A 26,558-nucleotide genomic window follows, 5' to 3' on the forward strand; every position below is an offset into this window, starting at 1 on the left:
AAATATGGATTGGATGAATTGACTGTAAGGTGGACAGAAAACTGGCTGTATCATTAAGCTCAGTGGGTAGTAATTAATGTCTCATTGCCTAACTGGCAGCCAATCTTAAGTGGAGTGTCCCAGGGTTGGTTTTAGGGTCAGTTTTGTTTAATATCTTCATCAGTGAAATTGAAGATGGGAGGAAGTACACCCTCAGCAACTTTGTAGGTGACACTAAACTTGGGGGTGTAGTAGATATGCTGGAGAGTAGGGCTGGGATTCAGGGAGACTTTAACAAATTGGAGGATTGGACCAAAAGTAATCACATGAAGTTCAATAAGGACAAGTACAAAGTCCTACACTTAGGACAGAACAATCCCATGCACACTACAGACTGGGGGACTCCTGGGATAAGCAGCACCTCTGCAGAAAAGGACCTGGGGGTTAAAGTAAGCTGAATTTTAGCCAACAGTGTGCCCTTGTTGCCAAGAAGGCTAATGGCATACTGGGCTGAATTAGTAGGAGTGTTGCCAGTCGATCAGGGGAAATGATTATTCCTCACCTATTCAGCACTGGTGAGGCCACATCTGGAGTACGGTGTGCAGTTTTGGGCTCCCCAACTACAGAAAGGATGTGGTCAAATTGGAGAGAGTCCAGTGAAGGGCAACAAAAATGGGGCACAAGACTTATGAGGAAAGGCTGCCAGAACTGGGCTTATTTAGTCTGGAGAGGAGAGGAATGAGAGGAGATTTAATAGCAGCTTTCAACTATCTGAAGGGTGGTTCCAAAGAGGGTGGAGATAGACTGTTAGTGGTGGTAGATGGCAGAACAAGGAGCAATGGTCTCAAGTTGCAGCACTGGAAGTTGAGGTTAGATATCAGGAAATAACTTTCTCACCAGAAGGGTAGTAAAGAACTGGAACAGGCTAGCCAGAGTGGTGGTGGACTCTCCACCCTTGGAGTTTTTAAGGTCTGGGCAGACAAAGTTGGGATTATCTAGTTGGGGATGGTCTTGCTTTGAGCAGGAGGTTGGACTAGTGGTCCATTCCAACCCTAAGTTTCTATGATTCTATAAAAAACAAAACAACAGATTTTTAGGTGTTTAAAAGACAAAAATGGTGGGAGCAGACTCATCAAGGGAGCCCCAAGAGCTCAGCTAACTGTTTGCTATGATGGGATGGCTGTTCGAGAAATCAGGGAAGGTTGAAAAAAATAACAACCCAAACCAGAATCTTCTGAGGACAAGTTAGAGTTTCCAGGAGAGTTCAAGTCTAAAGGTCTCTTGTTACAGTTTAGCTGAACTCCCATTTGAACTCCTCTGTGACATGGTGCTAAACAAAAGCTTTTCTGAGGAGGTTTTGTGGTGTATGGATGGAATACAAATACTTATATTTTAAGTTCAGTAGAATAAGTGGTCTCCTTAGGGGCAGTAAGAAAGGAAATAAGTCCACAAAGATGCAAGAAATGAGACTGGATGACTCAAGTAGTCTTTTCCTGGTCTCTCATATGAGTCCACATATAAACCCAGCATAAATCCACTGGTGTATAATGTGTACAACCAAATGACAACTAGGTTCCCAGGGGTGTGCACCTCTCACATCAGGATGAATTACAAGAAGACTGAACTGGAAAATTAACTGAATGTGGAAGCAGCACTCACTCTCCTTGATTTTAGTGGGGATTTGAATAGGCCCCACTTCCTGTAGACTCTAGCAATGAAGGGGCCAGATTCCGCACTTAGAAATACCCTGTACAAACCAAAAGCATCTAAACTCTCTGTTGTGCCCATGAGATTCTGCTGCTAGGTAACAGGATTGTGTAAAAGTAACTGTGGAATTTGATTTGTTCAGTTTGCGTTGTGTGTATATTATCTCAGTTGTCGATGTAGAGTGCCGTATAAGTTCACATTTTAGAATAGTTTTAATCAGGGCCATTTTATTTATCCAAAAATGTCCATCAATCAGATTTGAATCAAGCAATCCCCCTTCCACCCCTCATTATCTCCAACCAAATAAGAATTAATAATATCCTACTGATTGAGCATATTAAAATAGCTTGCTGGGGATGACACAGCAAGCTGTGGAGGTGTTGCCCCTTTTTCATTTTTCTATTCTTCCATCATAATTTTCCCTCCTACATCTTTATCACATTGTCTCTTGAATGATTACTTTGGATGTGCATCAATTGAATGTAGCATGTTCTGAAAGCTGGAAACTCCTCCTTTTGTGTTGGAGTTACTATTAATACGCATTACCATAATCAATGGTACTCTGTTCAATATAATATTTAATTTGGTTAAAAGGGAAAAGAGGTAAATCAGGGTGTTTATTCCTTGTTCTAACCTGAGCAAGACTTCAGCTATGGCCTTTGTTGGAAGAGGCAGTACTACCCATGGGTTCTTTCTTGAAGTGTCTACTATGATGTCCCAAACAGTTAAAGCAATGCTGCCAATGTACTGGTTTTACCAGTCAGAATTGTTCCCAGCAAAATAAGTTGTCCTAGGTTGAGATTTGGAAAGTCCACCTTTCACTCTGGCTTTATTTGAATAACTATGCAAGTTTGTTCTGCAGAAATGCTTAGTAGTACGCATGAATCCTGGGGAAGGCAAATGGAATTTTTTTGTGTTTAACAGAATAATACTAATATAATAATATAAAAAACACACAGGCCAGTTCAGCATAAATTACTAAGTTTTCTATAGATAACATGCAAGGCTTAACAATGTAGACACACCGCTGGTCTGGCAAACTTCTAAAATATAAGAAACAACAAGCACTACTGGAGGGCTCATGAACTATTTAAAGCAGTGGTTCCCAAACCGTTTGGAATCAAGGCACCCCTCCATGACTTTTTTGAGTTTACTGGCACTCAATTTCAAAAACTAATTTATATATTTGTGGCAGGCTCGCTGATCCTTGCCTGGTGTGCTGGGCTAAGAGAATCTCAAGTCTGATGGGTGGACTGTTTCTATCAATCAGGGAACTCATGGAGAGGGGCTCCCCTCACCCCTACCCAGGGCGAGGTGAAGAGTCTGGACTGGTTGCGAACCATCTCCACCTCACCCTGAGTGCTCCATTTACAATCTGGGGGCAGAGCCTCCAGAAGAGATAAAAGGACAGCATGCCATGCCAGTCAGTTGTGCCCGTACTCCCACATCTGGCCTGACATCCCCTCATACACATGGGTGTTGAAGTTCCCACCCCATGCAAACTGCTGCTGCACTTCTACCTCACCCCAGAGTGCCATGGGGTTGCCATTCTCCTTCTGTGACCCGTTGGCACTCTGGGTGGCGGGCTGTGGCACCGGCGATGATGAGGCCATTGGGGCTCCTGTGCCAGCTCTCCAGGCCTCTGCACAGCTAACTCTGTGCTGCCAGGCCTGGGCAGTTGCTTGCAGCACTCAGCACAGGGACACAGCACGGGCCTGGCAGTGGTGTGGTATGACAATGCACCACAGCACCTGCAGTTTCCAGGCAGGCTGCTGGAGGTGGGCTGTGGGCAGCTGGAGCTGGCCTTTGTGGCCAGGAGCTAACTGCAGCTGGGCCTGGGTGCTGACAGGCCTGGCAGGAGCTAGGAGCAACTTGCAGGCCCAGACAATGTGGGCTGACAACTGTGCAGCACTGCCGTGGCAAGCAGCAGCACTGGGGTGCAAGCAGGCTGGTGCCACTAGCTAGAAGCCTTCATAGGGACACAGAGGCCTGGAGTGACCTCAGGCTGCCTGCTTGTGGCCCAGGTCTCTAAATGCCTGCAGGCTTTTAAGGGCCTGAGGCTGGATCAGGCATACAGCTAGCCAAGCCCTGGGGCAGGAGAGGCTTCCAGCCCCAGAGTCCTTGGGGATAGCTTCAGGCTGGTCCCCTAGTGGCAGGGCTGCCTGGGAGCAAATTTTCTCCTAGTTGGTGTCTACATGTGCATTACTGCACAGTTATTACTCATGCATAAATTTGCTACTTACATTTTCAGGTAGCAAATTTGCTCATGAATAGTGTCATTTATTGAGCAATAAGTGTGTGCAGGTGTAGACACGCACACTTACTGTGCAGTAAACTATGTTACTGCATAGTAAAGTATCTTGTATAGACACACCCACTGATGTATAAATCAAGCACAGCTAATAGGTTATTTTCTCATTATTCAATTAAAACTGGATTACATGTTGTCAGAGCAAAATTTTGATTAGATGCTGCCAACACAGAAGATTGAGACTGACATGCATATTGGACTCTGTGAGCGGAAAGTCCCAAGGCTCACCCAGCCCTTGCCCCCTGGGTGACCTGCGAAGCTGTCAATCATTGTTGACCTACTTTCCCCACAGAGCATGCTCAGATTGTGTCAGCTTCTGACTGAGAGCATGCCCAGTCAGAACCTGACATGAGGTAATCGGACTAGAAATTTCTCTGCAGAGAGCGTTCTGATTGGCCACTAAATTCAGATAAAAGTTCAGTGAGCACCTCCCTTGGGGGGAGATCGCGCTAGGTGGAGACAGAGGCTGGTGCTCCATCTCTCAGTCAGGCTTTGGGGCCTATTGATCTCCTCCCTCGATTTGGCACTTTGTGTCCTTAACTGATAGTCATTGGGGCTTTGATTATTCCGCTTTCGATTGACTTCTTGCCATCCTTGACTATGATTTGGATTCTCCTTATACTGACGATTCTCCGGTTACTGGACTGTTTTCGGTTTGGCCTTGACTTCGCCTCCAGATCACCCTCGGTACCTCAACGTGACTCTACTTACCTGGCTTTCGACCTCGGCTTTCATCATCGACCATCCGTTTGTCCATTGGACTGGCGTCACGACCCCGGTTATTGACCTACGTGTTGCAGTTTTGTTTGTCTGTTTACCCCCATTTATGAGCTGTTGACCAGCCCTAGGACTTATCCGACAGGCTTGCCCTGTTGGGGAACCTCGTGGGCCAACAGACCCCTTCGTTGTTCTCTGTTATTAATACTGTAACTGAAGACATCGCTGCCTACGCCTAAAGCGTAAGTTAAATAAATTCATCTTTGTTCAAATCCACTATGGGTCCATATCTCCTGACTCCATGCCAATAATCCCACCTGTCCGTATCTGATTGCCACCCCGGCCCACCGTGCCCTTGGGGCCCAATTCATTCTGTTCGGTTTACCCCGACACATGTAACTATTACTTTTTATTTTTTACCTTTGAAAGTTTTCCAGCAGTAGGGTATATATGTGAAAGGGAAGTATTTTTACAGTATTTTATATCACAGAATTTGAAATGTTTGGCCTACACTGTAGCAAAACTGATGATCAGTAGCCTAATGATGGATGGATGAAAGGGTGCTGCCTAGGGAGGTGGAGGATGCTGGAGGGAAGCTAGGAGGGTGACTCCGCATCGCATGCCCTCTCCTCTTCTCCCACCCTGTAACCTTCCTGTGGCAGCTCTGGTTTTGGCTGTGGCGGTAGGGAGGGCAGGGCAGTGGCAGCAGCTGGATGTTCCTTGCTGCTTGTGGAGAGGTGACCTCCTTTCTTTTCTGATAATAGGTATTTAATGGCTACTTAACTTGTGCGTCAGCAGCAAAGAAAAGTGACCTCTCCGGAAGCAGCAGTGAACATCCAGCCACTGCTGCTGCTGCACCATGTGCCACTAATGCCCAGGGCACAGTGCTGACCACTTAAGCCTTTGCTGCTCACTTCCCTTCTGCAGTTTTCAGCTAATGTTTTGGATGCTGCTGTACTACAAATAGTGATCTGAGGGTTCAGTGTAAAATTATTCAGACATACACAATGGAAGATCTGAAGATTGGTATTCAGAGCCTAAGTGATACCTGTATGACTTCCAAAATGCAAAGAGTGGTGTGAACTTGAAAACTCTCATCATCTACTGAATTTAAAATAAATTTGGGGAAATTGATCCCTCCTGTTAAATATTTTGCCAGACCTGGTCATCAAATAAGACAGGTGCTTTATACAAGAAGTTCTCCTGCCCTCAAAGTTTTTCAATCTTCTAAGAAAAGTTTTCAGTTTTCAAAATGCAGAAAACCCTCAGAAAGTGTCAACAGGAAAGAAAAGTTCCACATACAGTTTCCTATATGCTAAGAAGGAAACAAGAGGGAGAGAGAAACATTTAAATTCTGTAACTTTAGAAGAAGTGATTTGACCAGCTGCCTTGAACCCAGGCAACTTAATGAATATTAATAATCTTACTTTTAAATTGAATCTCCTTTTCCTCTCTATTTACCAGAGTTAATTATGTCTCTTCTTAGGGAATACATAGTCTGAAGTGATTTGGCAAAGCTGTTACTATCTTAAATTACAACGGTAGTTTAATACCTTGTTTAAAATCATTACTAAAAGAATTTCAGCCAAAGTCCTTGGCAATGCTTTAGAAAGCTTTCTTTCCCTTTTCATGTTGAAGTCTTGATGATGTCCTTATGTAGCTGATACAGTGTTCTGCTGCAATATCCCTTCTTCTTGATGCTGGATGGTGGCTTCTTAATCTTCTCTCTGCTATTTAATTGCTTGACAAAGATAAGAAAAACTGATTGAGATGAGCCTGAGAGAAAAGTGTCCTTGAAGTGGAGAATCCAGAGCAGCGAGTGATTTTTGCATAATTCAGAGAGGTTTCTACTCTCCTTTCATAGTTTGCTGGAGTTGCAAGACTTACCTTTCTTAGGGTGTGGCTAGGTTTAAATATGATCTGTTGTCACCCTTGCATTCTCACTCAATGCCATCATAATATAGTCCTGATGCATAGCCATAGGCTGAATATACCAGGTTTTTTTAAATATATATGCAACAGATGTTGAAATTTTCTTTATTCTTGTGGAGGGAACTTTCAAAGCAGCTTTGAAGAGTACAGTTATAACTTCTTCTTGTACTCAGTCCATGTTCTGAGGTTTTCCCTTCAGTTTCATTAGGGTTTGAAAGGACTTGAAATTCCATCTCAGATGAGTTCAAATGCCTTTATCATTATAAATACATATACATATATGCTACATGTAGTATCTTTGAGAGCTTTTAGTTCTCAAAACAGACTTCCAACACATGAATAAGTCCTTTTGATCTATGTAATCAAAGAAACTATTATCCCTGTTCCTACATTTTTGGATGCAACTCTTGTATTTTAGAGTTTGATGGAGAAGTTGCTTAAGCTCTGCCGGTAAGTGGTGAAAGAACAGGTTGGGGACTATTTAAAAAAAGCTGGACAGATACAGGTCCATGGGGCCAGAAGTTATGCACCTGATGGCGCTGAGGGAGTTGGCTGACGCAATAGCAGAGCCACCGACCGTTATCTTTGAAAACTGTGGGAACTGGGATTGCTTCTGAATGATTTAAAAAAGGGAAATATAGGGTGTTTATACACAGGCTCCAGAAGGCAGGGGTGGGGTTAATTAGAGTGGCTCCAAGAGTTTTTCTAATTAAAGTGCTGGGAATGTCACATGTATCAGCCTCCGTGCGCTGAAAAACGGTGGTGAGGGCACTTTAGCTAAAGCTCATTGAACGAGTTTTAGTTAAAGTGCCCCACTGCCATTTTTCAGTGTGGGACACTGATACACGTGATGCTGAAATCTGCTGGAGTGTGGTGATTACCACGCTCCAGCAGACTTGATTAATTGAGTCTGCTCTGATGGACTGTAGTTACACTGTGTCAGAGCAGCCTCAGTGTATACGTATAGGCACCAATAGTGCCTATCTTTAAAAAAGGGAAGAAGGAGGATCTGGGGTACTAGACCAGACTGCCTCACTTCAGACCCTGGAAAAATCATGGAGCAGGTCCTTAAGGATACATGTCCGAGCACTTGGAGGAGAAGAAAATAATTAGGAGCAGTCAGCATGGATTTACCAGGGACAAGTCATGCCTGACCAACCTGATTGCCTTCTATGATGAGATGACTGGGTCTGTAAATATGGAGAGCACAGTGGATGTGATATACATTGACTTTAGCTAGACTTTTGATATGATCTCCCACAACATTGTTGCAAACATGCTAAGGAAGAATGGGTTAGATTAATGGCCTGTAAGGTGGATAGAAAACTGACTGGATCATTGGGCTTAGAGGGTAGTAGATCAATGGCTCAATGTCCAGTTGGCAGCTGGGATCAAGTGGAGTGCCCTAGGTGTTGGTTTTATTCAATAACTTCATCAATGACCTGGAAGATGGGATGGAGTGCACTCTCAGCAACTTTGCAGATCACACTAACCTGGGGGGTGGAGCTGATATGCTGGAAGGTAGGGCTAGAATTCAGAGAGACCTTGACAGACTTGAAGATTGGACCAAAAGAAATCTCATGAAGTTCAGTAAGGACATGTGAAAAAAGTCCTGTACTTAAGAAGGAACAGTCCCATGAACCAGTACATACTGGTGACTGGCTAAGCAGCAGCTCTGCAGAAAAGGGTCTGGGGGTTACAGTAGGCAATAATCTGAATACGAGCCAAGAGTTTGTTGCCAAGAAGGCTAACAGCAGTACTGAGCTGCATTAGTGGGAGTGTTGCCAACAGATTGAGGAAAGTAATTATTTCCCTCTATTCAGCTCTGGCGAGACCACTCTGGAGTACTGTGTTCAGTTTTGGGCCCCCTGCTGCAGAAAAGGTGTAAATGGAACTGGGGCCAAGGCAGAGATGGAACTGGGGCTAGCTTCCCAGATTAAGGACAATAAGAAGTCCTTTTTTAAATACGTAGGGGGTAAAAAGAAGGTCCCGGGTAATGTGGGGCCCTTGCAGGACATCGTGGGAAACTTGGTCGTCACACCAGATGGCAAAGCTAATGTGTTTAACAATTTCTTTGCCTCCGTCTTCCTAAGTAGGGACCAGAACAGCCACCTCCCTGCTGGTCCCACCTCGGGCCCCAGGGGAGGCACACATGGGCCACGGGTTAGCGAGGATTTAGTTAGGGAGCTTCTGGAGGGGTTGGACATATTCAAGTCAGCCGGTCCGGATGATCTCCACCCTAGAGTTCTAAAGGAACTGTCCGAGGTCGTTGCAAGTCCCCTGGCACAACTTTATGAGCACTCGTGGTGCTCTGGTGAGGTACCGGAGGACTGGAAGAGGGCCAACGTGTTCCCCATCTTCAAAAAAGGCAGGAAGGAGGACCCAGGAAACTATAGGCCGGTTAGTCTCACCTCCATTCTAGGCAAGCTGTTCGAGAAAATTATGCTGGCACGCATCCAGGAGGGGCCAGCAGGGGACTGCATGCTTAGGGGCAACCAACATGGGTTCATCAGTGGCAGGTCCTGTCAGACCAACCTGGTGGCCTTTTACGATCAGATCACCAGATCATTAGATGCAGGGGTAGCAGCGGACATAGTCTTCCTGGACTTCTGGAAGGCGTTTGACACTGTCTGTCACCCTGTTCTCATTAAGAAACTGGGGGGCTGTGGTGTAGACACCCACACAGTCAAATGGGTCACCAACTGGCTGGAGGGCCGCACTCAGAGGGTGGTAGTGGATGGGTCCTTCTCAACCTGGAAGGACGTGGGCAGTGGGGTCCTCCAGGGCTCGGTCCTCGGGCCCGCACTGTTCAACATCTTCATCAGGGATTTGGATGAGGGGGTAAAAAGCACCCTGTTCAAATTTGCTGATGACACTAAGATGTGGGGGGACGTGGGCACATTGGAAGGATGCAACAGGCTACAATCAGACCTAGACAGGTTACAAGGGTGGGCGGACGAGAATAGGATGGGATTCAACACAGACAAGTGCAAGGTGATGCACCTCGGGAGGAACAACTGGCACCATACCTACAGGTTGGGGAACTCCCCTCTTGTCAGCATGGAGACGGAAAGGGATCTGGGGGTCATCATTGACTCCAAGATGAACATGGGCCGGCAGTGTGGGGGGGCAGTCAGGAAGGCCAACTGCACCTTGGCATGCATCCACAGATGCATCTCGAGCGGGTCCAAGGAGGTGATCCTCCCCCTCTATGCGGCACTGGTCAGGCTGCAGCTGGAGTACTGTGTCCAGTTCTGGGCGCCACACTTCAAGAGGGATGTCGACAGCATGGAGGGTCCAGAGGAGGGCCACTTGTATGATCAGGGGACAGCAGGGCAGGCCCTATGAGGACAGGCTGCGGGACCTGAACCTGTTCAGCCTCCAAAAGAGAAGGCTGAGTGGGGATCTTGTGGCCTGTTATAAACTAGTCAGGGGGGACCAGCAGGCATTGGGGAAGTCACTGTTTCCCTGAGCACCGCCAGGAGTGACCAGGAATAACGGTCACAAGCTGGCAGAGGGTAGATTTAGGTTAGATATCAGGAGGCGCTACTTCACGGTCAGGGTGGCTAGGGTCTGGAACCAGCTTCCAAGAGAAGTGGTGCTGGCTCCTGCCCTGGGGGTGTTTAAGAGGAGGTTAGATGAATATCTTGCTAGGGTCATTTGACCCCAGTACTCTTTCCTGCCATGGCAGGGGGTCGGACTAGATGATCTGCTCAGGTCCCTTCCAACCCTAGAAACTATGAAACTATAAATTGAAGAGACTCCAGCAGAAGACAAAAAAACTGTTAGGTGGCTGGGGCTCATGATTCATGAGGAATGGCTGAGGGAACTGGGCTTATCTAGTTTGGAGAAGAGACAACCAAGGGGAGATTTAATAGCACCCTTCAACTATCTGAAAAGTGGTTCCAAAGAGGATGGAGCTGGGCTATTCTCACTGGTGACAGAAGAAGGAGCAATGGTCTCAAGTTGCAGCAAGGGAAGTTTAGGTTAGATATGAGGAAGAATTTTCTCACTAGGGGCGTGATGAAGCACTGGAACAGGTTACCCAGAGAGGTGGTGGAAGCTTCATCCTTGGAGATAAATTTTTAAGCTCCAGGTAGAAAAAGCCTTGGCTGGGATGATCTAGTTGGGGATAGTCCTGTTTTGAGCAGGGGGTTGGACTAGATGACCTACTGAGGTCCTTTCTAACCCTAATTTTCTATCATTCTCTAATTCTAGGTATTTAATTTCCAAACTGATAATCCTATTTCTATACTCTAACAGCTTTTTGAATTGTTAACTAGTGATAGCATCAAATGACCTTACTGCATTTCTGCATAATATAACCAGTTATATAACAATAGTAACAGGCATTTATCTAAATGCAAAAAAAATTGCAAGTAAGTATCTCTGAGGTTTTTTCCATTTGCTGAGTCTTTAAGAAATAAACAATATTTTTTTTCTAAAAAACACTTCCCTATTAGACATGTTTTTTTCCTAAAGTTGTATATTTTTAACTTTAGCATTCATAAAAGGAGCAGGTTTTTAATATGAATATTCCTAGAATTCTTTGTGCAAGTTCATAACTCAAGTTTTTCTTTATGAAGCAAGACGGAGCTCATTTCCAGCTTTTGTAGCCTCCACAAGCTATTTGCTATACAACACTCCTCCCTGAGGGTAGAAAGTGATGTCACTTTTTGTCACTTTTGTGCCACCATAAAAATCTTTATGGAAGTGCTACATGCCTCAGGAATTCCCATGCAGGATTGGGCCTGTCAAGCCCTGGGAGTGCCTGCCTGGCCTTTCCTCACTTACTGGCATGCTCCCCTGGATCGCTGGCTTGTGTCTCACTAAGCTGGGAAACCCTGACTTTCCCTGCTTCCTGAGACATGCCCAAGAGACCCTAGATACATATAAGAGGGGAAAGCTGGGAAGGCACTCATGGGGCTTGATGGACCCAATCCTGCATGGGATCCCAGGGTGTGCAGGACTTGAAGAACACATCACCTGTTTCTAGCAGCATTGATGGGAGGGACAACTGGTGACTTTACCCAATGACATAGATCAGTTGTGTCACCTTGTGCCCTGGCACAGCTGATCTGCTTCATTTGGCAATATCTATTTCTACTCTGAAATCTGAGGAAAAGATACCTTCACACTCTTTAACAAGGGGGAGATGTCTCTATGTAGGTTGTCATGCCCCTCTGTTGCTAGGGAAAAAGTATTTCCTTGGAATGTCTTTGATTAACCTACAGGCTTCATTTAATAACACCAGCAACTGAACCCATAAAGAGGTAAGCCAGTATTTTCCAAGTATCAAACTGAATGAAGTACACAGAAGTTTGTAACAAAGAATAATCATGCTTTGTTAACATTTTTTGCATCAATATTGAGGTTTACTTTTACATGATCCTATTCCTATGTCCTCCACTAATACAGTACTCAATAATAAGAGTGAGAAGATACCATATTTGTGTGGAACACAGTTCATTCGGGAGCTAAAATGAATGAGGAGTATTGGACTTCCTCTTAGTAAAATAGAGAGATGCTAAATTGACTTCTACCTGTTCTGCAGAGCTTAGGGTATATCAATTGGTTAAATTTAATAATGAAGTCTTGGAAATGGGAAGCAAACAGATGTTCTGTGCTGTCACAAAGAACACGTACTTGTATTTCATGCTGCAGAATGAACAGATGAATTACATAGAAAGATAATGTTATTGTCCCGAGACTCTGAGTGTGGTACCAGAGGAACTCCGAGTAAAATAAATGGGATAACAATTAAAGAACACATTCTGTCTCTGAAACTAATCCGTTCTTGACAGCTATTCACTATTATGGCTGAAAGCCTGGAGGAAAAAAAAGTTACTTTCAAACCACTGAGAATGGTTCAGGAGCCCTGGATTGTAATGCTGGTCTTTGCAGGGCCCTTTGAACCTACTTAGAAATTTTTATAGGAAGTTGTTCAGCAATCACTGAAAAATCAGATACAAGGTTATAAAAATGAGATTAGATATTCCACCTCAGTGGAAACTGCTGGGTATTCTGTATTCAACATTCAGATTATTATTTGGTCCCTCAAAGAGGATGTAGACTTGTGTTCACTCACAGCCAAGCAACCTGACAGATCTCTGGTTTGTGCAGCATGTCAGGTCAAATTGGTCATTATGGTATAATGTGAACCTTTGTATAAGCACAATGACTTGTTGCAACTGGTTTGTGCCAAAGTGCACTTTGGTAGACATCATTCCTTACATCCATCTTCCTTTTGTTAATCAACAGCTAATGCCCATAATTGATATGCTACAGAATTTCTTACATTTCTAACAGATATAATAGCCAAACTCATAAGCTCTGTGCAATTAAACTCTGAAGTACCATGATCATGATCTATTGCATGGACCTACAAGACTTTCCTGAGATTATCAGCACCACTGTTTTCAGGGGCAGTAAATCCATTAGTTCTGTTTGTGCCTGTGCTCAAACTCAATTTTCAACCTGTTTCACCTGAGTTTACTGAAGCCTACTGCAAACATCAAGTTCTCCTGAACCAGCGGCTGTTAGAAGTGCAGTCACCTTTTGACTCTTTTTGTTTTCACTGGCATCCACTGGTTGCCAATAGAGAGAAGCTCCATTTAATTTTTTTTGCTCATGTGTTCTCCACAATTCTGGAGAGTTTGGGCTGCCATGAGGGTTTAAATGGTTTCATTTACCTCCTGAGAGTTTCCCTTTCTTTGTTTTAGTTGTAGTACTGTTTGGTGATCAGAAATCACTCGGAATCAGAGAAAGGCCTACTTACATCAGCATCCGAGTGCAGATGGATTAGCATTGTACAACACTGGCCTCTGCACAACAAAACAAACTGTCCCAACTGGCTTGGGCTGCTCTTCTTAAAGTTACACACATACTTTAGCCTCTTATTTTTAAAAATACTGGCCCAAAATTTTATTTCTGGCACTTAATGGTGTTTAACAATACATTACATAATAGCGTAAGGCTGGGTCTCATGGTATGCAACATGCATTTTCCTATTTATTTATTTGGAAATCCAGTATGGTTTTTGGCTTTTTTTAGTTCTTTGGGCCATATAGTTTAGTAACAGAGCTATTTGAGGGTTATCCAGAAGTCAGTTTAAAGTGAAGTGAACCCTAATCTGTTATGACTGGCTATCGTAAGACTTCTTGGGTTCTTGTATCTTTAACTCCTGTCTCAGATGCTGAAGAGCAGAGCTACTTTGATAATGTGGGTGCGTCTACATAAGATGCTTTACTGCACATTAGCCTAATCTACTGTGCAGTAATTGCTATGCACGTCTAGACACTGATGCTTTAATGCGCATTAGTCTAATATGCTGTTTTTAGTACTGGTAGATACAGGTACTAGGGAACAGCACATTAAACTAATGCACCAAAACTCATGTGTAGACACTGACTGGGAACAAATGGCTTCCAGTCATCCCAGGCAGTAGGGGTCCCACAGGTTAGTCCCAAGCTCTGCAGGGCAGGCAGAGAGCTGTCCTCAGCTTTCTACCTGCTCTCTGGAGCGGCTCCAAGCTGTGCAGACCTTGGAGCTCTGTGGGGCAGATGGGGAGCCCAGACCTGACACCCTTCCACATGCCCTCTGCCAGCCTGGGGCTGGCACCCAGGGGAGCCTGGAGTTCCTCTCTGTGAATAAAATTCAGACACATTAATATACACAAGACATGTCTACATGTGTAATCATAGAGAACTTTTAACCAAAACCCCAGCAAATTGCAAAGACTTTTTTTTGACAAAATGTTAACGTTTTCTAACCTCCCACCACCCCTCAAATCATGTTTAGTGCAAATTGTAGTTTTCAGACACAATTGATTATTAACTTTTCCATTTTACAGACAGGCCATTGAGGCACAAACAGATTAACTAAACCTTCATTCCAAAATGAAAGATCAGAACATTTTATTTTGAGACTGTTGAAACTAATTTTGTTTCCACTTTACCAAATTTTCCTCACTTTTTACCTGGACCATTTTGCTGATAGTTTAGCTCCCTCCTTCCCCGCTTCCTTCTCCCCCAGTTCCCATACTAGGAGCTATAAACTATTTATTTAACACAGTTTTCTGAAACAGAAGACAAATTTTCTTTTACCTTCTTGTAGTTGATAAAGCTTTTCCATAAAGGTCCAGTAGTTTTTAAAGAGCACATCATTTTGATCCCAGACAATATCTTTTCAGATGCTTATAAATAAATAAAAGAATCTTTTAAGGGCAACATTGCAATTTGTGATCACACACTGTAAAAAAAAATTAACGTGATCAGAGATACAATTTGAACTGCAACAATTTTATGATGAAAAATACTTTCGATAGTAGCCAATTTAAAACTAATTAACTTTTCCCTACAGCAAAAAACCAAACCAAACAAACAAAAAAACAAAAACAACCCCCCCAAACAACAACAAAAAGCTGTGATCACTGTAGTAAGGCTTCTTTCATGTCTTTTGCTGCAATACTAATAAATAAGCAGTAGAGTCAGCTTCCCCTACCTATCCATGTATCTGAACCCTGACTTATTCAACCCTTTGCTGTTCTGTTGAGATTGCAACACAGGGGCAGGGACAGGACATGGATAATGGACCAGGGCCAGAGGTTTTCATAGATTTCATAGACATTAGGGCTGGAAGGGTCCTTGGAAGATCATCGAGTCCAGCCCCCTGCCCAAATGGCAGGAAGTCAGCTGGGGTCATAGGATCCCAGCAAGTTAAGCATCCAATTTACTCTTGAAGGTGTTCAATGTAGGTGCTTGAACCACCTCCGATGGCAGGCTGTTCCAGACCTTGGGGGCTCGGACAGTAAAGAAATTCTTCCTTATGTTCAGCCTGAAATGGTCTCGCAGTAGTTTATGACCGTTTGACCTCGTCATCCCTTGGGGCGCTCTGGTGAACAAATGTTCCCCCAGATACTGGTGGTCACCCCTGATAAACTTATAGTTGGCCATCAGATCACCCCGAGCCTGCACTTTTCCAGGCTAAAGAGCCCCATGGCTCTCAGCCTGTCATCGTAAGATCTGTTTTCCTGACTTCTGATCATGTGTGTGGCTCTCCTCTGGACTCTCTCAAGCTTCTCCACATCCTTTTTGAATTGTGGAGCCCAAAACTGGATGCAGTACACCAGCTGCGACCTCACCAAGGTGGAGTACAGGGGGAGAATGACGTCCTGGGATTTGCTTGAGAAGCATCTATTGATGCAAGTCAATGTTTTCGCTTTATTAGCTGCAGCATCGCATTGCAGGCTGATGTTCATTTTGTGGTCAACGATGACCCCCAAGTCTTTTTATTCCATAGTGCTAGCCAGTATAGTATTGCCAAGCCTATAAGGATGCTGCAGGGTTCCCCCCCACCCCAAGGTTGAGAACCTTCCATTTTTCAGTGTTATACACCATCAGGTTCTCGTCTGCCCATTTGCTGTGCCCATCCAGGTCAGCCTGAATCACCCGCCTATCTTCTGGTGTGGATGCTTTGCCCCAAAGTTTGGTATCATCAGCGAACTTGGCCAGTCAGCTTCTGACTCCAATGTCCACATCATTAATGAAGATGTTGAACAATACAGGTCCAAGGACAGAGCCTTGGGGGCACCCCACTGGTCACAGCGCACCACGATGATTGACTTCCATCAGCCAACACTCTCTGGGTCTGACCATGGAGCCAATTCCTCAACCAGTGGATCATGGTGGACCCGAAGCCTCAGTGGACCAGTTTTGCCAAGAGGTGATCATGGGATACCAGATCTAAGGCTTTTTTGAAGTCAAGATATACGACATCAATCTCTTCTCCCTTGTCCAGGTGATAGGTCACTTGGTCATAAAAGGAAATAAGATTGGTCAAGCAAGACCTACCCGCAACAAACCCATGCTGTCTATCCCTTAGGATGTTGGCGTTGGCCAGTCCATGAAGGATGGCCTCTTTAATAAACTTTTCTAAGATCTTCCCCAGGATAGAAGTCAGGCTGATGGGCCTATAGTTAGCTGGATCCACTTTCCTCCCTTTCTTGAAGATAGACATGACAATGGCTTTCGTCCAGTCTTTGGGCACTACACCAGAGTGCCAAGAGTTTTTAAAGATCCATGCCAGGGGCTGGGCTATGATGCTTATCAGCTCCTTCAGTACTCTGGGATGTAGATCGTCAGGGCCAGCTGACTTGAAGGTATCCAGCTTCTCAAGGTGTTCCTTCACAAGGTCAGCATTAATGGAGGGCAGGGGATCTCCCTCACCCAGATTGCCCTGTCCCATGGTGGGCATGGGCGTCCCATGGGACTGATGAAAGACCGATGCAAAGTACCCATTTAATAGGTTGGCTTTTTCCTGGGCGTCAGTTGTCAGTTGCCCCATCTGGTTCAGCAGGGGTCCAATGTTGCCCTTGCTTTTCCTCTGGTTCCCCACATGTCTGAAAAAGGACTTTTTGTTGTCCTTGATGCTCAAAGCTAGTTGGAGTTCAGTTTCAGCCTTGGCTTTCCTGGTTTGCTCTCTGCAGGACCAGACCAGTGCAGAATAATCCTTCTTGGAGGTGAATCCCATCCTCCATCCTTTGTAGGTCTTTCTTTTTAGCCTCAGAAGGTCTGCTAGGTCCCTGGAGAGCCAGGGGGGCTGCTGTGCCCTCTTGCTGCCTTTCCTCCGAGATGGAATAGGCTTAGCTTGTGCATTGACGATCGATCCCTTGAGTAGCAACCACTCTTCTTGAACTCCCCGCTCCCTGGGGTCATTGTTCATTAGGGCCTGACTGACAAGCCTCCTGAGCTTGTCAAAGTTGGCTTTCCTGAAGTCAAGGACTTCTGTGTTACTGACTGACTTGCCAGCTTTATGGAAGATGGTGATGGTGATCAGCTCATGGTGGCTGTCACCCAGCTTCCCATCGATCCCTATGTTGCCAATTAGGTCATCCCCAGTAGCCAGTACCAGGTCAAGCAGCGCTTTGCCTCTTGTTGGCCCATAGACTTCTTGAGTCAGGTAGAGGTCATTAACACATGAGAGGAAGCTTTGTGGCTGCTCAGATTTTGCTGAGAGATCCTGGTCAAGCTCAGGACTTTGGGTGGGAGGTCTGTAGTGGACTTCCACCGTTGTGTCCCCTGTACTGTATTCCCCACAGATTTTAACCCAGAGGGTCTCCAGTCATCCATCCTGGTCACCAATATCAGCTTGCAGGGACATGTAGCTTTCCTTAACATAGAGAGCTACACCCCTGCTCCTTTTAGCTACACGAACCCTCCTGTACAGGGTATAGCCATCTATACGCGAGGTTACCTGGATGCAACTTGAATGAGTGTCATGGCTGATCCTGAGAACTTCCAGAGGAGCTGAACCAGGTCCTGCAGCCCTTTTTGCACAAGTCTCTGACTGTGGAGAGGTTTGTCCTCAGTGGGATTACTTGCAGAGCAGGACTTTTCTCCTGTGGGAAGAGTCTTAAAATCTGGCTTTTGGGCTGTGGACAGACATTATACTTGTAGCATTACATATGCCCTGATTGCACCACAAAAAAGGCATGTACAACTGTTCAAACTCTTTCTAGCACTAGAAAGGGGGTAAAAGTGCAACAAAATATTACCTCTTTCAAAAAGTAATGTCTTGGTAGGGCTGTGTCTTGTAGTCCTAGGTATAACTCCTACACAGTTACATAGAGCTACAGATTTATATAGCTGGGAGGGAAGGAGGCTCCCCCCACCCCCCAATAGCCTATCCAGTAGTGAGCCAGGGCTCTAATAGTCACTTACAAAGGATGGGTGAGACCAGGAGAACAGTTATTCTTCCCTCTGGCCACCCCACAGCTGATCATTGACAACAGGTCACCTTCCACAGCAGAGGAAACTGCAGAACTCAGTGATCAGGCTGCCCTGGAGCTGATGGGATGCAAAAAGCAGGCCCCTGTTGCCCACAGACTGGAGATCTCATCATCAAGGAGACTTTTTAGCTTTCCAGTCATGGGCTGGAATGCCTGTATTCCCCCAGGTAGCACTCTGCCTCTGGAGGGCTACAGAGTGTAATGAATGCCTTTTCACATCCTTGTGACTGGCTTGTTTCTCATTTAAAACTGTGCCATGGAGTTGTCAGCTCCTCACCTCATTGTCCAACTTTGAGCCCTCCATATTATAATGCTTTACAGACCTCTTCTTTCAATGTTACAGACAAACAGTGTAGCTTTCCTTACCATTATAAAGCACTTACTTGTACAAGGGCTAGAGTGCATGGTCAGCTCCTGCATCTCTAAAAGCACCATTCACCTACCAGCTGCTAGTACTCCTCATCTGACCCCAATTTGCTTGCCAGAGGGTGTGCCACAGCACATTAGAGTGCCATGAGAGCAATGGAAGCATGCCATGAGATCCTGTTAAGGGTGCCATGATACCTGGCCCCTGTGTGAGGAAGTCAATGCACTCTTTCACCATCTGGCACCTGCGCCTGCCCCAGCTACTCCAGTGTCACCTGTGGCTTCTTCTTTAGGGACTCCCATGATGTCAAATTCCTTTACCCCCAGGCAGCCCCTGTGCCCCGTTCCCCCCACCATTCTCCCAGCAGCACGTTCTGTGCAAGCTGGCAGGCAGACATAGATCAAGCTTCACTTTGCAGTATCCAGGGAGCATGGACCCCAGCACCAGTGTGGGCTCAGAGAGAGAGAGAGAGAGAGAGAGACAGGTCTGTGGAGGGCCCAGTGACAACCAGAGGCCAAGTGAAACTAAGGCCTTAGGGGGACATTGTGTGAATGACATCTGCGAGGCTTGGGCCATGAGAAAAGGGGCGTTTTTGGAGCCAAGCATCAAGGCCATAAGGCTGAAAGTGCCTGGAGAGGCAACCATTTTTGTGCAGGTCCTAAAAGGGGTCCAAGAACCCACAGGGTCCAGCAGGACTGTGCCAAATGTAAACTTAAGGGCAGCCTCCCTATTCATAATTATTACCAATAAGGCATGGCAGGAGAGAAAGAGAGTGCCCATGGGTTGAATTGGCATGGTCAAGGGGCTTTAGGGGTCCCAGAGCCATCCCTTGGGACCCACTCCTGTGACACTTGCTTAATTCTTGCTGCTGTGTTATGAAAGGCATTCATTTTTTTCTGATATTCCAGCTGCTGGGAAATCAGATTCTCTGAGGGTTATTTTTCCCTCATAGAAGAGTGAAATTTTTCCCTAGAGGTCCGTGAAAAAAAAATTAACCATCAGGAAAAATATTATAAACAACATGGAAAAACCTTTACTCTTTAAGACCCCATTTGAATCCCAATGCAGAAAAAATGCTTAAGTCTGGCAACAGCTGATTTTCTTTTCATCATTGTGATTTTCATGAAGAAGAGAAACCAGCAGTGCAGTCAGGGATTTCTTTGATGCAAACCTTTTTATTTACAAAGAACGTGTGAAGTTCTGTTTTTGTGTCCACAATAGGAATAAAAAAGAAATCTACTTTTTTTTTTCTGCCAGTCCCTGTAGCTCTCAAAACCTGTCTCTTGACTTTCTTAGGGCTTTAATCCCAGAGCTTCCTCTATGTCCTTGGTTTTTTGGTCTCTCTGCAGCTGTTTAATAGAGTTTCATGTTGCTTCTCTCACTCACATAGACACACACAGCTCTGATAGCGACCTTGTCCTGTGCTTGCTGCATCAGTCCCCAGGGAAGCCATGTAGGCCGTATGGTTTGTCATCTTGACTAAACTTTCCTTGCTTCTGTGTTTTGGGTGATGCCCCTTCTGTTTCACTTCCCTGGTTCCATAAAGGAATGTAGCTGTTTACACCTATTCTGAATGAAAGGCAGCTCTTCCACACACCAGGTAAAATGAAATGTGACCCAATCTATAACATTATTTGTTGTATGATAGAACCTAAAGTCTTTAATCAAAAATTGGGCTCCGTGGTGGGAGTTGCAGGACAAGCACATAACAAAAGACAGGCCCTGTTTCAAAGAACTTTTGGGATGAATAGATGAGACAATCAAAAGGTGGGAGAAAAAAAAAAAAGCATTATTATCCCAGATGGGGAATGAAGGTAGAGTTTAAGGGTCAGATTTTCAAAGGGACATGGTTCCCTGTTGGGCACCTTAATGGCCAAACTACTCAAAGCAGCTGGGAGCAGTGTGTCTGTGAAAATACACCCTTTGTGATACACTCAACATCAATAAATCACTGGTAGAGCTGAGGATTGAAAAACCGGTCTCCTGAGTGAAGTGTCTAGTTATAACTTTTCTGGGTGAAATTGCAGTCAATGGGAAAGCTCCCATTATCAGCAATACTTTCACCCTAGGTATTTCTACTTCTGTAAAATAATAGAGCCCAAATCTTTCAACTACAGTTTCTAAAAGGAAAGAAAGGAAGAAAATCAGGCCTGGAATGGAGTCCAGTACAGCAGATTTCTTGATTATCTAAGAATCAATAAGCCAAATGGATCTGATGATAGGAAAAAAAAAAATCTCACTTTTAAGTTAAAAGAGTGTAACTTTTTTCCAATGTTTTGAAGCTAGCCTCCTGCAGTCAGTCTCTGCTGCATGTACTCCTTTTGTTAAACTGTTACCATGTTTATTTTACACTTGGACAAACAGGAGATCACTGACAATGCCTACATCTCTCATGCATCTTATTGAAGCACCAACTTCAAAGCCTCTCTCTCCTGGCCTCAGTTTTTTCCTCTTCCTGCAAGAGTCTCGTCATAGTGACAGAAAGCTGTGGATAAGTCTGATCAAAACCAAGTGCTATAGTACTAAGCTATATTTCATCTTTTAACTTTCACTTACCTCCATTTTTGGCAACTGTCTCATTCTGGGGAGAGTAAAGAAGATTTTTTTTTCCTGTCAAAGAAACTGCAGAGGTTCTTTATACATAGAAAAAAAAAAATGAACTCAGCTGCTACTGGCAAAAAGCAATTTTATTTCTCCCATCCAGAAAGCTTCCAAAAATATCAGATTTTTTCCAGTTTAACCAAAGAGAAAAACAAACAAACAAACAAACACAAACCACAGTGAAATGGTAAAACTGAAAAAAAATTGAGGGATCTCTCTTGGAGCTTCCTACGGGGAAGGAAAGAACATTTCTTAAAGGGAATGGAGGAATAATAAAAATAACCTGGAAGTAAAGGCTTTGGGAATTACAGAAAAGTTCATCTGAGATAAAAAAAACAAACAAACCTCAGAGCAAGAGTTTTGATTCTTTACTTGATTCTTGAACAGCTTCTTTATATAGCTCAGCTGGTCAAAGGAGTAGAAAGCCCTTACCACCAGCCCAGAAGGATTTTCACTAATGAAAAGAAATCTGTTGAATGTGTAAGGTACATCTGCACTGCAGTGACTGCATCTGCAGACATAGCCAAGCTAGCTTTAAAGTACCCGGCTTGGGTAATGCTAGCACCTAAATGGTCAAATACTCAATACTGTGGTTAGACCACTGTAATGTCACAGCGTAGAGATATTCAAAGCCACTATGGCTCAGGAATGGTATACCCAACAAACTGCAGTTTGCTCAAAAGGCTTACAGCTGGTGGGAGACAGCAGACCAGGCTGAGGGGTGCTCTATATGATAGGTGCCAATACTCAGCCCCAGGGATTGGGGGAGTGCAACAATGGCTTATAACCATGTTTGCTCTCTATTTCCCCTGGCTCTTAGCGTCGGTAGACTCTAGGTTGGGGCCACTTAAAACAAGTGATGAAAAGAAGTCAGTCAGTTAGGAAGGTGTAAAATGGAAAGAAATAGTTAAAAAGGCAACATAATGCAGGACTGCAAGATACATATTTGCACAAATTCATTGCCAGAATATTGTATGTTTCTATAAATTAATTTTTCCACATATATCCCATTAACTCTTTTCCTCCAAAGAGGGCACATCTACATGTGCAGTAATACACTGTAGTTACTGCACAATAAGTTTAGTACCTGTAATAACAGCTATTAACTAAATGTTCAGTAGCTGGCACTACTGCACAGTAGCATAGATGCATGCCTTTTAAAGTGATACTAACACACAGTAGACTAGTTCTGCTATGCACAATAGTGTGGCTTTTGCTGTGATGTGCTAATACACAGTAGTATTAGTCTACTATGCATTTAACACACCCAGAGATTTATAAAAGTACTTTTTATATTACTTAAAATCAATACCATATCAGATGTAGTCTTCCTTAGTCAGCTGAACCAAGGGGACCCCAAGGCATAATTTAGACCCACTCCCAATAAGTCTCCCATGCTAGGTACAAAGGAGATCTTTACTCGTTACAAGGAGTAGGGCTGGAATAGGGTACAGAGTTGAGTAGTATCAGAGAAATCCTACAGAGCAAACAGGGTGGCTGGAGTAGCCTTTGATCACGCATCCGAATTACTGCAAGCTGTATATGTAGCTAGATCTCAGGTAGTTTACTCACAAGTATCATCACACACACACACTCTCTCTCTCTCTCTCTCTCTCTCTCTCTCTCTCTCTCTCTCTCTCTCTCTCTCTCTCTCTCTCAGATGGTCCAACTCCTCTGTCTCATGGCTGTTGCTTCTTCCTGGGCAGTCCTTAACTTATATAGTCCTTATGACCTCGTTTACCTGGTCCAATGGAGGCCAGCATCTGTTGGCTGTTAGCCAACCAATTTGAAATGCATCACTGGTGGCTGGGCAGACTGGCAGCCTCTAGCCCACCAGGGTGCCCAAGCCCCTCACCCAGGTATGTGATGCCAGTCACATAGGCAGAGGGAACAGGTTTCCCCCTCCCTCAGGAATGTAGCCAGCTCAGGTCACGTAAAGAGATTGGGTAAGATGTGTATCCTCTGCAGGGCCCATCCTAACCAAATTGTCACAGAGCAGAGTTTTTGGGGAGGAACAGAGGTGGCCTTCTGCCTCACCTCCAGGCAGCCAGAACCCCAGACCCCTGGCTCTGAGCATCCATCATGGTGGACTCCTGGCCCTTTGACTATCCTGGTCCTGGCTCCACCATGGACTGTCAAAGGTACCTCGGGTCAGGTCAGGGCTCCTTGCCCCCTCTTTTCTGCAGGTCTGCCTTCTTGGGCCTCTCTGACAATACTAGGCTCTACATCACATGGACCTCAGGCCTCTAATAATCATGCCTGGACCCCCAAACCTGTCCCTACTATGGGGTTACCTACCAGTTTGTGGGGGCTGGGACTATAAGGCACCCCTTACTTACCTTTCACTGGGGAGGTGACTGGCTTGGCATTTCCAGGGACTACCCTGCCATGGGCTGTCCCACCAGGCCATCCTACCCCAGTAGGGTGTAGTTTTGGTCATGCCCCAGGACCAGGATCCTGCTACCATCCCCACAGCTCCTGCCCTTACCTCCAAGGTGTTGTGAGCAGCAGCCCAAGGCAGGTGATCTTCTGGCTGCTAGCAGCAAACCAGCTTGCCAAGAGCTCTGCTTTAACGGAGAACAGCTGGGCCCTGGCCCCAACCAGGCAGTTATACCTAATAGAGATTGTAGCCAGCTACCAGCTGCTTGGCTGCTTTGATGCTGCACACACCCCTGTGAGTGACAGACCACACCCTGTGCTCTGTTACAGACACAAATAACCTGGAAATAGTCTTGCTGCAGCAGCATAAGAAGTAAGATATACTAGCCTGTACTGAGGAGCAGAATAAATTAGCTGACTTAGAATTGTGCTGTAACAACTAGACTGCTTCTGGTAACTAAGCTCAGTAGCAGAGCTAAGGTGGGGTGACTGGAGCAGCATCCCTGGGTGCCAACTTGGTGGGGATGGGAGCAGCATGGAAGAATAACAGCTGCCACAACAGTTGTGTAGCCACACCAACAACCAAAACTAACCACTGCCCCAGGCTCCAGCTGCCCCTCTACACCTCTGTCTGGGCTTGTTTGTTTAAAGTTAACTCAAATGCTGCACTACAGTATCAAGTGTGGACATATCCTGAGAGTTGAGAGTAACACGAAGTAACAGCAGATGATGACTATGATTAATGGGACAAGCATAGATCACAGTTTGCTGCTTAACTATACTCAGCAGTGTTCGCTTTTTCCTCTGGGCCATCTATGGCATACTGATCTAATAACCCAAGTTCTATTGTGCTGCATGCTGTATTATAACTGGACAGAGCTGCTTGCCAGGTAAGAACTTGGGTACTCCTTTTGGGACTGTGCCTGTTTGGATAACCAGTGTTGGATTATTATTATTTCATTAATGTTTCCATGGAGACTAAAATAGCTTTGATGATGTATCTTGGGCTCTGTCTTCAGAAAGTATAAGTCAGCATGGTTCAGTACAGCCAGCAAAGCTGTAATGCATGGAATCATACATCCCTTAAGTTTGAGCAACCATTCGTAAGAACTTTCTCAGCGGTGAAAAAATTCTGAGCATGCTGAAGTAGTATTTCTCAATACACCCACTAATACTGTAAGTTGGATCATATTTCATATCATTAGAATTTCATACCCACTTCTTTATTATATTTTAGGCAGTATTAACTGGGCACTAATTTAATTATAATGTTTTAATTACATTAGATATGGTCACCTAGGCAATGCAGAATGTTTCACTAAGATTGCCTTTCCCCCTGATTCTGTGAAGTTCTCCTAACAATATGATTTTAACTTAAACTCTTTTAACATAAAAAATATGTTCCTATGCCTCCCTGATATTAGATTCCAGAGAATTTCCTTCTGATAAAAAGTTCTCATGACTAACTTAATTTGCAATAAAAAATAATTTGGCTGCAACTAAAATTGAAAATAAGCACTGCATTAAAATAGGAAATGAAAATGCAATTACTTTGATTGTGCTGCTGTTGTATCTTAGTGTTTGTAATTAGGGACTGTGCTTGGCATAATGTTGTCCTGAACTATTTTCACCCACATTTTCCATACTATCTCAGATTTTATGCTTTGAAAAGACTATTCACTGTCAGTAGAAGGTAGAAAAAAGTTTAGTCTCCAAGAGAGGTACTCGTATCTACTCTACCGAGATTTATGTAAGTGATGCACTTCTGTTTCTCTAGGCAAAAAGGAACCCACTCTGTAGTATGAAGTAAGAGTGTGATTTAAGGATACCTGATGGACTTTAATTCCTTCTAAAGTGACAAAGTGATGAACCTGGTGGATGGGAAGAGAACAGTGGGTGTAATACCCTTGACTTTAGCAAGAGTTTTTACTGTCTCCTGAGAGATTCTCATCAGTAAGTTAAGGGAATATAGTCTAGATGAAGCTACTGTATGATGAATATATAATTGCTTGGGTTATTGTGCACAAAGAATAATAATCAATGGCTCAAACTCCAATTGGGAAGAGGTATCAAATGAGGTTCCTCAGTGGTCTGTCCTGTCTGGGTATTGTTTAATACCTCCAATAATGAATTAAAGGATGGGATTGAGTACACACAGCAAATTTGTAAATGACACCAAACTGGGTGGAGGTGCAGACCTCTGGAGGGTAGAGTTCAGATTCAGAATGACCTAGGTAAACTGGAGAAAAGGTCAGAAATTAATCAAATGAACTTTAATAAGAACAAGTACAAATTCTTGAATTTGGGGTGGAGCAATCAGATGTATAAATGCAGAATGGAGAAAAACTGGCTAGGCTGCACTACTGGAGCCTAATTTGGGGGGTGTAGTGAACCATAAACTTCATATGAATCAGCAGTATGGTTTTGTTTGAAAATATGCCAATAACATCCTGGGTTGTATTAACAGAAGTGTTGCTTGCAAGTCAAGTGAAGTTATTCTTTCACTCTATTTACCACTAATGAGGCTTCACATGGAATAGTGCATCCACTTTTAGCACTGACTTAAAGGAAGACACAAACAAATTCAAAAAGGTCTAGCTAAGAGCAATAAACATGATTAGAGGTCTAAAAATGTGATTTATAGGGAAAAGTTGCAAGAACAGAGATTATTTATTCTTGAATGGAGGAGACTGAAGGAGGAATTCATAGCAGTCTTCAAATACCTGAAGTGCTTATAAAAAAAGATAGCGGTAGACTCTTCTCTGTGTCTGCAGGAG

This window comes from Crocodylus siamensis, chromosome 1 (genome assembly GCF_052110815.1).
Source record: "Crocodylus siamensis isolate JL-2025a chromosome 1, ASM5211081v1, whole genome shotgun sequence".
NCBI lineage: Eukaryota > Metazoa > Chordata > Crocodylia > Crocodylidae > Crocodylus > Crocodylus siamensis.